Source organism: Urtica dioica, chromosome 3 (genome assembly GCF_054948205.1).
Source record: "Urtica dioica subsp. dioica isolate 48M chromosome 3, U.dioica_male_clone48M_v1_H2, whole genome shotgun sequence".
Lineage (NCBI taxonomy): Eukaryota > Viridiplantae > Streptophyta > Magnoliopsida > Rosales > Urticaceae > Urtica > Urtica dioica.
This window is the reverse complement of record NC_142758.1, coordinates 29,914,894-29,930,249: the sequence shown is the minus strand read 5'-3', so window position 1 is coordinate 29,930,249 and position 15,356 is coordinate 29,914,894.

Sequence of the window (15,356 nt, the reverse complement as noted above, 5' to 3'; positions counted from 1 at the left end):
TGTCGACGGTGAATAGCGTAGTGGCGATCCTTAGTGGTCAAGAGTCAAGACCTCCCAAGGTGGAGCTTAATCCCGAGCTTCTTCCAAATAATAGTCGAGACATGTGGTTAGGTGACAAACTCTTATTACTGTAGTAATATTAGCTTTATATTCTACGTGAGGGTAATTTAGGCTTATAGTATTTTATTATCTCGACAATAAAACTTGCTCTTTGTATTCTTTGATTAGCTCTTTCCACTGTTATATTATGAAAACCTAGTCCCTTTTTTGTTCTCTCACAAACTTCATCTTTACTTTCCATCCTGATAACACAGGACACCCACGCTTAAGTAGCTTTGACTTGTTACGATATGATTCGCGTCTCATTGGCCGAACTATTTTTTAGAATTTTCACTCTTTTTCACTTCAATTTTTTGGGTTTCCATTCGAATCTTGGGCGATTTGCTACGATTTCCATGCTATTGTGCGACCCTGTTCTGGTATGACTCTAGTTTTACTTCGACTTTCATCAATTGATGGCAGATTGATTAGGGTAATTTTGATCTCTTGATTTTGCCTAGATCTCGATTGGGGATTTTGTTTGCTTGGTCTGGTTTGTTGCAAGGTAAATATTTGGATTTTGTTTGTTTGTTCGTCTTGACGGGTGAAAAAGAATAAGGTAAAAACCTAGTCTACTTTGAGAATGGTAGACTTCTATGTCATTTTCATGTTTTTCTCTTAAAAATGCCCCACATTTAAAGCACAAAAAGGGGCATTGATTAAAATTTGCACCTAGGATGAGGCATAGATGCTTACCGTAAAAAACATTGGGGCAACCATGTTCATTTTCCCATCTATCTCAAAGATGAGTCGTTTTAATCCATCATTGTGCAATGAAAATAATGATTTTTATTGGAGTTATTTCATGATGAATTTTTGAAAGTAAAACATTAGGGGTTTATGTTTTTGGAACTTACACGAAGTTGATGAACGATAAGGATGAGAGCTTTGCAGAGGCGTTTGATCTCTGAGATGCCTCCAATTTAAAAATTATCACTTGGGTCAACTGTTCAATAATCTATATGTATACAGTGGCAAACGACTAATGAAGTTTCGAAGCACTTCAAATGTTGTATTCGCGGTCTAATTTCACAAAGCAGTATCAATTGGAGATTATTATTTGAGCTCTTCAACTTGATAACACGAGCATCCAAAATATCATTTAGTATGTTTAATATTTGCGATCTACCTTGCTTTCGCTGAATCACACGAAATACGAGCATCTTACACTGCTTGAAGAGAGGAACAATCAGCGACGAAGCCAGGAAATTACTCTGGTATTTTTCTTGTCGCCCGCCTTCTACCCTTTAAATAGTTTTACCTAAACCGAAACATTCTGGAGCTACAAAGATAGTTATTATTGGTCATGATAAATCCCAATTTATTACCTCCTCACGTCCAATAATGCCTACTTGGGAGGCTAAGGATAAATTTATGTTACCAATTTGACAATTATTTTGATCTTTATACAAAAAAAAAGGATTCGAAGAAAAAAAAAAGGTACTTCTTGTCGACAAAAATCGGACAACGTGGAAGACTTCGGGCGATTCGACCCAAGGTCGGACCAAGTGAACGTGTCCGAGCCGGATTGTAAAAACTCGAAAGTTACGAGTTCCCTATCCTAGCTCAAGAACCTTATTCGCTCTCCGCGAAGATCTAAGAAATAAGAAGAATAAGAAAATAAGCTGGAAGGGCACAGAGGCGGTGCCTCTAGCGCGAGCTCCAACGTTTAACATTAGTCTGATTGCTATGCGTATGAGGTGGGGGTGCCATTATTCTTTGAGAATATTTAAGAGAATCAGACACGGTCAGAGTGAAAGTGTGTGTGGAGGGTCCTAAGCAGCGTTTCAGAACTCTGGAAACGAGTGATTTTGAGAGAGAAAATTGTGTGTGCCTGCCCTTTCTGAGGAGGGGTATTTATAGTTCTGAGGAGAGCTCCTTGGTCGTTTGGCATGGAGAGTGCGGAGTGGATAGGCTAACGCGATGGCACAAGGTGGTTCGCGCACGCGTCGACACACCGGCGCGCTGTGCCAAGTGATGGGCGTGGCACGCTGAAGTTCCTTTGCGCCGCACGCGCGGTGTGATTTTGAAGGAGCACATGTGGGGCGGTCCTCCGTGCTTGGGAGTGGCGCGTCGAAGGGATGGCGCGGCGCACCAAGCCCTTTGTGCACCGTGCGCCTCTTCGCGCAGTGCGTGTGTGCTCTGATGGGCCCGAACTTGGTTTTTAGGCCCGTTTTGAGTAGGCGTTGGCCTTTGTGCACCTTGATGGGCTTGTTGGCCTGCATTCCTTGCCAGTCACAAAGAATTTAATAACTTTAAAAAACGACCGGCAACAGTACCCCCCCAAGTTCGTTGCTTGGAAGACTTTTAGAATCTTCCAAGTTGTTTGAGTGAATTTTGCTCTCTTGAGTCTTCATCTTTTAGTGAGCGTGTCTCTTTTCATCTCGTTGAGGTGGATGGATTTGTTGCGCTTTGTGGACGTCTTTAATGCATCGCTTGGATGTCTTTGATACACCGCCTTGCTTCTTCAGTAAGCCGTTTTTTGGCTTGTTCAACAGTCATTGATTTGATTGTATCTCGGAGGACATCCTTTATTGCATCTTGCTGGTGTCTTCAGTGTATCTCGATGGATGGCTTTTGTGCACCTTGTGGGCAACTTTGGTGCGTCGTGAGAGACGGCTTAAGTGCGCCTTGCGAGACGACTTAAGTGAGCCGACTCAGAGCGTCTCTTGTGCGCCAACTCAAGGCGTCTTTGGTGTATCAACTCGGGGCGTCTTTGGTACGCTACTTGGAGCGTCTTAGGTGCGTCGACTAGGAGCATCTCTAATGTGCTAACTCGGGGCGTCTTTGGTGCAACAACTCGGGGCGTCTTTGGTGAGCTACTCAGAGCGTCTTAGGTGCGCCAACTAGGAGTGTCTTCGGTGCGCTACTCGGAGTGTCTTAGGAGCGCCAACTCATGGCGTCTTTAGTGCGCTACTCGTAGCATTTTTAGTGCGCTACTCGGAGCGTCTTTAGTGTGCCTAGGAGAGGCATCATTTGTGAACCTAGGAGAGCCGTCTTTTGTGCACTGCTTAGAGCGTCTTAGGTGCGCTTAGGAGAGGCGTCTTAAGTGCACCAACTCGGGGCGTCTTTGGTGCGCTACTCAGAGCGTCTTTGGTGATCGGAACGTCTTTGGTGCACTACTCGGGGTGTCTTAGGTGTACCTAGGAGAGGCTTCTTAAGTGCGCAAACTCGGGGCATCTTTGGTATGCTACTCGGAGCATCTTTGGTGCATTACTCAGAGTGTCTTAAGTACGCTACTCGGAGTATCTTTGGTGTGCCTAGGAGAGGCGTCTTTGGGTGCGCTAACTCGGGGCGCCTTTTGTCATTGCAGAACAAGCTAACGCACGAGATTGTTTTGGCACTCGGCCCAAGAAGCGTACTCGCTTAGTCACGTTAGGACGAGAAACGTCATCGCATGATGGAGTAGCGCAAGGCGTACACGCTAATTCACGGGATCGCTTAGGCACTTGGGCCCACAAGCGACATCGTGAGATAGAGTAGCGTAAGGCGTACAAGCTACCAAACAAGATCATGCCAGGCCGTGTGTCCAAACCAAGCTATCTGTTAGCTTAGGCTTTTTTCCCGCAAGTGCGCGAGAGCTACCATTTTTCTCCGCAACTCGCAGTTTTCAGAGTCTTCATCCTCCCCACAACGGTCATCATGGAATATTTTTTTTGAATGAAGTCCTCTAGGGAAAAGAAGTGTCATTGCGAGCTGCTGGTGTATATAGCTTTCCATCTTCATGCTTCTTTTTTGGATGAACCTTGTCAGCTTCTAGGATATTTAAGTACCATTTCTACACAGATCAAGAAATTCTCTTTATTATTGATCATTGAGCAAGTCTGCATGTTTCGATCTTTGCTCTTTATATGCTTTATTATTGATCAAAGTTTAAACCAATATTTATGTATGCTTTGATCCGACTATATGTGGTGGAGTCCCTGGGCCGAGGCAATGAGCGTGCAACAAGCCTTGGCGCACACACACGAAAAGGCTTACGTGTGCGTCTTGGATTTAGGTGCGCCGCACCATGTGCTAGGCATGCGCGGAAGGATTTTAGAGGGCGCGCACGTGCGGCCTACTTCGTGCGTGTCCGTGGTGCATACAAGCTTGGGCTCAGTTCGGGCCCGTTTTAGTGGGCTATTGAGATTTAGCTGAACGGCACGCTTGATGGCGTCTTTCCTAATGTCGGGGTCGGGAGTATCTTCGCTCTTGGCTGGGTGAGAGTGGGTGTGATCACCCTTATCCTCGTTCGGGCTGCTAGCCTGGCCGAGGAGTTCCTCGATGTGGCTCTCTTGTTTTCTTGCCTTGCGAGGTGGTCTGTCAGTCAACGGACGCTCTCTTCAAGCTCAATGATACGAAAGTTCCACGGGATTTACTCCGGGATAGGAGGTGCGATCGCTTTTAGAGGCAAGTTTTGGTTTTTTTGCACAAGCCAGCGCAGATTATATTGGGATTTTTCACCGCAGGGATGTGCGCCTCCCTCAGATGTGTTGCGAATTTGATCGTTCATATTTTCTCAAGTATGAGAAAATTGAATTTTTAGAAGAATAAGAGAAGATGATTGGAATTTTTTATTATCTAAGTCGGAAAGAATTGTTGTGGGAGCTCGTGAATGTTTCTAGATACTTCTAGCGTCAAAATTTTGTCGATGAAAATCAGACAACGTGGAAGACTTCGGGCGGTTCGACATAAGACCGGACCGTGTGGCCGCGCCCGAGCCGGGTTGTAGAAACTCGAAATTCATGAGTTCCCTCTCCTAGCTCAAGAACCTTCTTCGCTCATCACGAAGTTCTAAGAAATAAGAAGAATAAGAAAATAAGCTAAAAGGGCGCAGAGGCAGCGCCCTTGGTCGTTTGGCATGGAGCGCATGGAGTGGATTGGCTAACGTGGTCGCACTAGGCCGTGCGGGCTGAAGTTCCTTCACGCCGCACGCGCGGTGTGATTTTGGAGGAGCACTTGACGGGCAGTCCTCCGTGCTTGGGCGCCGCGCGCCAAGCCCTTTGAGGGCCGCGCGCCTCTTCGCTCGGTGCGTGCGTGCTCTAATGGGCCCGAGCTTGGTATTTGGGCCCGTTTTGAGTAGGCTTTGGCCTTTGTGGGTTATGATGGGCTTTTTGGCATGGAATTCCTTGTATGTCCCAAGGACTTTAATCATTTTCGAAAACGACTGACGACAACAGTAGTTGCTTGTTAACTTATTATCAAGCTTATTGAAGGTAAATTTTTAAGAGTACAGATTTAGCGTTCTTAATGATGATCACTAAGAAGTTCAAAAGTATTGAATTCGACTTTACTCGATTCTTTAGCATCGTTATTTTTCCCTCGTAAATAGGTTTTACAAGCTTAACTACATTTTTCATAAAAGTATTTTGTTCTCCATCAAATTCGTCAATACCATTGAAAAATTAGAATATTACCTAAAATCTACATAACTACTGAACAATAAGAATTGGTTAACATTATTTAATTAAATACAATCTTGCTAATATTATTTAGTACGAATATTAACTACTCTTTCATTTTACAATTAACTGCTCTGAGAAGCTTTATGCAAGGAAAAAAAAAAGTGAGGGAAAATAAGCTTACGTGTGATTTTCCAAAAATAAAAAAAATAAAAAAAATAAAAAAAGATGAAAGGTTATTGTTGTCGCACGAAAATGAACAATGATTTAAAGCTTCGGGCAGTTCGACCCAAGGTCGGACCAAGTGGCCGCACCCGAGCCAAGGTGTGAACTCGAAAGTCTCGAGTTGAGGTTTCCTCCAGTCGGAGGTGCTCTCTGAGGAGAGAATTGGGTGAATGGGGGGTGTGACTGTGCTTCCTGTTAGCTTCCTACGTACTCGCGTTGCGGGATCAAGTCAGAACGTAGTTCAAGGCGTATATAACACTGTATGAGGCGCGGAGCCTAGAGGGTGTGCTCGACAGAGGAGACGGAACGCAGAGGAGTCCTCGGAGACGTCTCAAAACTCTAAAATCAAGTGACCCGAGAGAGAATGTGTGTTTTCTTTCTTTTGGAGACGTAGGAGATTCTAAATGGAGAATTCCGGGCGCGTTGGACGCGTAGGGGATTTTCAGTAGAAAATCGTGGACGTAGCTGATGCGTTGGACGCGTATGCGATTTTCAGTGGAAAATTGTGGACGCGTCTTGTGTGTTAGACGCGTAGGGAATTTTCAGTGCAAAATCCTAGGAGAGGCTTGCGCTCTAGATCAAGCGCTCAATCAGTAGCAATTTTTCTCAGAAAGTCTCTGACAGCGTTTCAAAACTCTGAGAGCAAGTAATCTTTAAGAGAAATGAATGTGTCTATCCCCCTCAATGAGAAAAAGGTATTTATAGTGAATGAGGATGCTTAGGAGGCCCTAGGGATGCATCTCATGGAGTGGAGAGCAGGTTTCTGCTGCGCGTTCCTTGACAAGGAGCGAAGCGTTTCAAAACTCTGAGAGCCGTTTGCTATTCGCGCCCGCACGCGCTGTTTCAAGGAGCGCGCTCATGCGCTCCTTGATAAGGAGCTCGCTCGCGGCTTCAAGGAGTGCAGCGCGTACTCCTTGACAAGGAGCGGACTTCGAGCGCACGCTCCTTGACAAGGAGAGCGCTTGTAGCTTCAGGGAGCATGGTCTTGGACTTTTTGGGCCGTTCATATGGGCCTTAGCCTTTATGGGCCTTAGCGGTGTTCGGCGACCCGGCCCGTTGGGCTTTTGGAGTTCGAGATTTCGCGCAACTCGCGGAAATGGGAGAGACTCTACTCGAGGAATTAGGGTCGACACGAGGACTCGTCGATCGACTCGTGGACACAAAATTCGACTCCAGGGGCAAACTCGACTGAGGAGAAAGACTCAACTCGAGGAGCCAGCTTGACTCAAGGAGCTGAAAGTTTCGACACGAGGACTTGTCAGTCGACTCATGGAAGAAGGCTACCATTCTTTAGGACCTCCGGCCTGACCATCGGCCCCTTGAGCGGCTTGTCTTCCTGATGTTTCGGGTTTTTTGAAAACGACCGACAACCGTTATGAAAGAAAATTGGTTATATTCTACATAATACATCTTAGATATGTTATAACTCGCTCATATATACGTTTGCAAGCTATTTATTTATGTCAGTCATATTTTATAGTTTATGTATGAAAGTTATTAAAAAAGAAATTAATATCTAAAAGGTGAAAATTCAAAACTCATATGAATGTGATGGTCTTCGTAGAATAATTGGGAGTGCAATCTTCTCCTTTCACCTGATTCAGTGTTAATAAGCCATTAGCAGAAGAGATGTAATAGAAGTCTCGAGTTGATGAACGAGGCAAAAAAAAAAAAAAACAAGGATTCTTTCTTCTCTGAATCCCTCTATCTTTGTAGTTCCTTACCGACTTACCTCTTACAATCAACACAAGACTAAAGTGAAGGTTGACTATAAGGAAAATTATGAATACAACTTTTGAAAGCAAAAATGTCATTGACAGGCTCAGTGGCCCAAACTATTGAGCTACGGTAATCATCTAGTTAATCTCAACATTGAAAATCTTTGGATAAAGCTCATCCACCTCTTCACTTTCTTCTTTTTGGCTAATTTGCTTATAGTTGACAAACTATGGCTATTTTGCAAAAAACTTAAGTTCTATTTGGCTATATAGCGGCTTGACCCTTTTTTTAATATGTTTGTTGTTTTTTCTCTTGTAAATTTCGGAAGTACTTCTGGTATCTCGATTGCTAGACTCACATAGTAGTTCACAAGTTCACTACCTCGCAGCTACATAGCGTGCCAGCTTCATCACACATAGATTTTACGTCTAATAACATATTAGGTACATCTAACTCTGTACGAGTCTTTGATATTGGAGTTTCACATCACATGTTACGTGACGTCAGTACATTTTTAATCTGTCCACTAAGCAATTCTTAGTGTTGTCCTGTCCACTAAAAGAATTTCATCAATTTTCACTTTAGACTTGTCTCCATACGAAAAAGTCTATAGTCGTCATTCTTCTTCCTCGAAAATCTTTGATTCCACTGGTTTTGTTCTTCAACCTGATGTCGAACACAATACAAGTCAAAACTGATCTCCAAACAAACTGTACTGGAGCGTTTAAGAAAATAAATCAAATTCAACCAAACCACAAAACTGTTTTGATTTTTTTTTATAAATTTAATAAGAGAATATAAATAAATATTTTTTTGAAAAAATATTAACAAACATTCTATTAGTTAAGATTTTCAACTCAAATTAGTAGGTTGTTTTTGAATTATGGAAAACACTAATTAAGACTTACAACTGGACTGGTCTAGTTTAAACCGCTGTTTTAATTTTGAAAACTAAGTTGTACCAGTTTAGACTAGTAAAAACTCATAGATAACAACCATTTTAAATTCGAACAATTATTTACAAAATCAGTGACCCAATCTGTTTTACAGTTTACGATTTTCCAATTTTTTTCCGCACCTTAAAGTTTTTGGTTGATTTCACAAATAAACTAAATTCCTTTGGTTTACATTTAATTGGGAAAGGAAAATTGATGGATCTATTATCTCCTATAAAGTCATTTCTCATAATTAACCAAAATGATAATTTGAACATATATATTAGTGGACCTAGTGTGTTATTACAATTTTTTTTCCTTTTAATTACAATTTTCGTTTCTCTATATCCTCTCCTCCACCAGCTCTATTTCTGGTTTCGGTATCCTCTCTCTCTCTCTCGGAAATGCAACTATCCACATGGGATCGATGACGACGGGGGAAACCTCCAGCGATGTCTCCTTCTTCTTCTTCTTCTTCTTCTTCTTCTTCTTCTTCTTCTTCTTCTTCTTCTTCTTCTTCTTCTTCTTCTCTTCTGATCCCCCATCGCTTTGAATTCAATTGAACGAGAAGAAGTATTTTTGTTTTTTTTTTGTTTTCTTGCGTTGATCTTTTCCTCATTTGAGTGATAATCCTAGTTTCAAGATTTGATTTGAGTCGATTGTTTCATTCAAGCCTAGTTCAAGGTCCATTGGTTTTAAGTTTATTAAGGAAACGATTAAATCATATAGTTTAAGTGTCACTAAGTTTCTTTGTAAGACTAAATTGTACCTCTCGTAGATTAAGTATATGATTTGCCACAGTTTTTTTTCCATTAGAATATACACACCGTAAATAAATTGGTGGTGAGCTTCATGATATTCAGCTTCATAATATACACAGTAAATATACACACTTGGATATATGGTGCCACGCCCCGCGAGCCGCGGCAGATTTCTTCGTATCTTGCTTATCATAAAATAAAATTCATAAAACCGTGGTGGAAGCGCTTCCGAAAAAAATTTCTAGAAAAATTTTAAAATATTTACATAAACGTCTCAAAGGTACGGTCGATATCAAGATAATAACTGGGAGTCGAAAGACTCAGTAAGTGGATATCTACGTATCTAATGCACCATGCACATAACACATAAGCAATACATAACAGAAAGTTCATAACTTATCATAACTTGCGGAAGCATCGACTTAGGTCCCGATAAATCCACCTTACTGAAGAATCAATCGGCTTAGGTCCCGATAGATTCAACTTACTTAGGAATCAATCGGCTTAGGTTCCGATAGATTCATCTTACTTAGGAATTCACCAGCTTAGGTCCGGTGATTCACAAACATGACATACTTACTTTTATCATAAGCTATGGAATTACCAGCTTAGGTCCCGGTAACTCCTACTTACTTGAGAATATGCCAGCTTAGGTCCTGGCAATTCCCATCATACAATACATGTCCTGCTCGGGATCCCTCAATGATATCCGCACGACACATGTCTTATTGGCGCCGGACAGGAGGGTGCACAATCTCCTGCCTAATCCCCATGTGGTACCATCTCGAAGGATAACAGGTACCTGCTAACATGGGGTATATGTCGGAGGCGGTACCATTCTATGTCTTCTCATTAATTAACTTAACATGAGAGACTGCTTAGTTTGGGTTCAATCCCGATATTAACATATATTCTTTTTTCTTATTAACTCGTGACTTATAAGATCTCAGGATGTAACTCCCAAAGATCCTAACATAATATCCTCGCTTTTGAATACGATTCTTAATCACGGTGTCTCATACCCTAGTTCACTAGAACTGGATGTCTTGAGGAAAGCTAACTAAACACGTAACAAAGGCTCGAGTTCCTAGTTATCTCTAGCCAATTTTGTTAGCCAGACTAATTCCGTTTTCCGATTCGTTAGTGGCTTAAAGCCCTTAATCTTGATAGTGATTTATCTTTTGGTTTACCCTACTCCTGTTTGCTAGAAAGCACATAAAGATGCACGTACAATATACGTATATATATATATATAATATTTCTTGATATTGTAGGTGCCTAAAATCCACTTACCCAGATATGATCCTTCGAATCCCGAATCTTCTCTTCCAGAAAAAAGGTTCTTCTTAACTTCACGTATAACCCTGGCCACATAAGCTCTTCCTGCTCGCTGCTAATCCTTATAGCAATCTGGACTTATCTATGGAAGAGAAAGATCGAACATCGAGCGTAGTATCTCATACGGAACAGATTCAAAACGTCCTCCTAGTCACACTACTCAAAGCGTCTCAAACACGAGAAACAGAGAATATACAAAGACAGAACAGAGATACATAAAAGAATCGAAACCTAAATACATGGCCTTGACATCGCTTTTCTGACTTAAGCTAAAGAAACGTCCCACACTATTCGACCACCTATTCTTTCGACTGGGACAAGCCCATTGCTTAAAATAGATTCCCGAGGGCCGAGACTAAGAGAAAAGAGCATATAAGAAACTCTCACTAAAAATCTATAGCATACATAAGTTATATCAAAATAACACGAAACAACACTTCTCAAATATGTTTTAGAATCTATTTTTGACTCGTCTCTTTTTATTGACAAGTTATAGATATTTGAGAATACAAATAAATAACGTAAAACCTTTTCATTTAAAATAAACTAAGTCGTTTATTTTAAATGTCTAACCGTTTTGTAAATAAATTTTAGATTCGATTTAATAAAACGTTCACGAGTTAATCGAAGCCCGGGTCGTAATTGAATCTTTTCTTTGAATTCCAAAATAACTTAACTAAATGTACATATCAATACTGGATACAAAAACTAGTTTATGGTCATAAATAAAATGATTAACTAATTAACTAGCCCGAAAAAATAATTTGAGTTCGTTCCGGGATTGCCCGTATCGTTTTAAAAGAAACCATTTCCACTTGTGTACGAGCATGCATTTAAGAGAAAATACATAATCTTATTTCGGGAACCAAAATCTTTCAAAATAAAGTAAATAAATAACCATAATAGGAAACAACTTATAATCGAGGTTAAGAGCTAAGCTAATCGCGTCGTCATAAGTTCGAGTCGAGACTCAGGATAACCCCGACTTGCCTTAACTAATCGGAGACTCCTCAAGTCCCCGAACCGAGGCCCAAACCCTCTAAGTCCGCGCCGCATCGCTGCTCAGCTCTCCGTCGCCGATCAGATTTTTCCGTCACTATCGAGCCTCTCCGTGAAGACCCTCGATAACAACAAGAACACACACACGCAGACAAAACCGAATCATTAATTTTCAGCTATACACAACACAGATAATAGTTCGGACTCAACGCAACATCAAACCACTCCACGTACCCAAGCTTTAAAATCCATAAACAAGCTTCAGTTGAGAAAATAACAAGCGTCAAAACAACCTCTCAATCCGAAACCAACTCAAATCCAATTCAAAAAAACCTTAAAATCGAATAAGCCCCAAATCAACACCACAAAATCAACCTGTCACGACCAACGAGCGTCATCATCTCGCCCGCAAGCCGCGACCTCGTCGGAACCAACATCACGTATCGGGAGCATGTCATCGTATAAATAATGAAATTAAATAAAATACTCAAGGCAAATATTTAATTTCTTAAACATATAATAAATGAAATACAACATTATTTAAAGTGCGAAAACATTTAATACAAAAGTGGTTATAAAAAATCTCGAGAAATTTTTCGTTTTTCGGTTAGAACTAGAAGTCGCTTATCGACCCTTATACACACACATATATATATATATATATATATATATATATATACATAGGAGCTCTCGACTTTACTGATATACACGCGGTATTATTCTAGGAAAGGTTGATATTATACAAAATATTATATAGAAGATTACTTCCCGAGTTAGAACCCACAGTAGGTCAAGAGATAACCGTCCCATCTCGGTTTTCCTTCTCGCTGCTTACATTGCCGCCTTGCCCTTATCTACATTACAAAGGGACATAGAACTATGAGTCGAATGACTCAGTAAGCGGGAGTCTAACCTAGGAAAGAAAACTAGCTAATGCAAAACATATGACGTGCGAACAAGCATACAAGAATGCAAGATGCAGCTATCACCTAACAGTGACTAATCAGTGCGCATCCTAAAAAACACTTGTCGTCCCGTAAGGTTATACACTCCTCACCGTTATAACCCTCGGTCCGACCAGAGACTAGCTTCAGAATTCGAACAACAATCGTCAGCTGATCTAAGTTTTAACACTTGTCTGGGATCCACTAGTGGTACTTTCTTCATCGTGACGTCAGCGCCGCTGGTCTCTGGCATAGTGAGCTTGCAAACCGCCACCTGCACCCACTGCGCCCCGGGGTGCTCAAGGCAGCTCCCGTTGAGTCTTCCAGCTAGCAATGAGCTCGCGATACGCGACCTTCACCCACTGCTTCGAGTACTTGGCGCACGGACCGGTATGGCCCGCTAAGCACAAATCGTTGACTTGTGGGTACCACCGACACTAGTTTAGTTAAAATTTGGGTACTCTGTAGCTAGTTGTGTACGTGTTGTTGCACGAAAATGAACAACTATTGAATACCTCGGGCGGTTCGATCCAAGGCCGGACCAAGTGATATCACCCGGGCCAAGAGTGTGAACTCAAAAGTCTCGAGCTAGGTTTTCTCCGGTCACCCCGCCTCTCAGGAGAGGTAAGGGGTGAGGAGGAGGAGTGACCGTGCCTTGGGTGTCGACTGCTTACGTACCCGTGCGTGGGATCAGGTCAGAACGTAGTTCAGGCGTGTAAGACGCAGTATGAGGCGTAGAACCTTGGTGGAGAAGCGTACTCGACGAAGGAGATGGGGCACATGGAGTCCTTGGCGTCGTCTCAGAACCTCGGAGATCCTGTGCGCGCCTAGCGTATTAGACGCGCAAGGGGAACTCTAGTCGAGAACCCTAGGGGCGTGTTTGAGCACCGGGGGGCGTTCGGTCAGAGGGAGCGACGTCCGGGAAGTTCCCGTGAGTGCTTCGGAACCTCTGAGAACGAGAGAGAGACTTGTGAGAGTGCTTCAGGCCAAAAATGGCATCAAAAGAAGCAGAGGAGAGTGAGAAATCGAGGGTGTCAATAGGAGATGAAGGGATGCCTTTCCCCTCAGTGTCAGGGGGTTTATATAGGTGTTTGAGGACCCTAAGGGGGCCCTTCGTTGCCAATGTGGGACTCGGAGCGCGCACCTTTCCAAGAGGAGGCGCACAAAGGCAGCGGCGCACCACGCGCGGCGCGCGACCCGCGGCGCGCGGTCTGCGCCGTTCAGTGCGCGGCGCGGCCTTGGCCGGGCACGGCGCGCGACCGGCGCCGCGCGGCCCTGCCGGCGCAGCGGGCGGTGGGCTTCATCTTTGCGGCTTTTCGCGATCGTCTCGCTTCCGGGCCCGTTGAGCTATTGTGGGCTTGGTATTTCGGCTTTGTGACACAAATGTTTGTTCGACGGATAGGACTCGAGTCGGTGCTCGACTCGAGGAGCGAAGCTCGACTCGAGGAGACCGACTCGAGGCTCAACCCAAAGAGCGAGGCTCGACTCGAGGAATCGAATCAAGTCTCAACTCGAGGGGCCAAGCTCGACTCAAGGAGTCAAGAGTTTGGACGAGGGTTTGGAGGCTTGCCGCTCTTCAGGACCTCCGGCCTGACCATCGGCCTTTTGAGCGACGTACCTTCTCGGTATCTCGGGTTTTCCGAAAACGACCGACAACAGTACACATTAAACTTATATAGGGAATAGCGTAACATGATAAACCATGAAAGAACTTATTGTTTCCCTTTGATGCTCGTTAAATGTTTTAAGCTAGAAAGCTCGAAATGTGACTTTCGAACCCTCTACTCCGAATTGAATTCGAGAGTCTATCGCTCTTCCGTCATCTCGATTCTAACCTACTTTCTAGAGTTAGAAGAGAAGTCTAACTATACACATTGTAAACGTGACTGGTTCAAGGTAGCGTTTGAACCTAACGGGCGTACCTGAACTAAAATTTTCAAGCAAGATTGGCAGAAACCTTAACTTTCAAGTTTATTCAATTTAGGGCTTTCACCTACTCTTGTTTACTAACAAATAAATGCACAAACATACAGGGCTATCCCCTTGGTAAGTAATTGACTTATGTCTCCTCGCTTACCTGGAATAGTTTGACCAAAAGCTCGACGGCTTCAGGCGATGTCTTGCTTTTCACGCTCTTCGAGATACTTGACACTTGTCGAAACGTCGAAAGAAGAGTTAATCGAGATTTAACTTCAATAACTCTTTCTTGAAAACTTAAAATTCCGGCTTCCCTGCCTTCGACTCTATCGGTTTCTGCTCGTCCATCTAAATCTCAATCCACGAAATCAACCTTCCTCGGTGAGTTCTTACTTCTTCCCCGACGTTTACTCCTGGTCCGGCCTAATCGTGGCTCACGGCGGAGTCGTTCTTCCTCAGTTGCAGCGCGCGGTGGAGAGGGCTCACAGGGTGATGGCACGCGAAGGAGAAGGAAAGGAAGGAGAGATGAGGTCGGGTGGTGATGGTGATAAGGATCGGCGATGATGATAATGGCCAAATTTTTTTTCTCTTGTTGCAGGTGTTGCGCGCGGGATAGGAAGGAGAAGAAGAAGAAATAAAGAAGAAGAAGAAAGAAGAGAAAGAAAGAAGAGAGAGAAGGGGGAGAGGAAGTGTGGCCGAAAATGGGAGGAGGAGAAAAAAACATCCATGTTGCAGCTGCTGCTCAAGCCACGTAGGAGACAAGTGGCTGCTCAACCACTAGACACGTGTGTATCCAAACAGCCCCCTTTTTTTTTCTTTAATTAATAAAACTTCACAAATTTTTCCTTAATTAATAAAAAAATATACTTGAAAAATAACCGAGAAAATTCTCACTAATTCCCCCTACCTTGAATATATTTAAGGGTTTTCGGAATTTAGTTTTACTCTCGAAATTTTTAAATCCCCGTGTATGTTTCGAATAATTTTATTCGGAAAATAATATCGAGTTTACTCGAATATCCTCATTCCGAAATT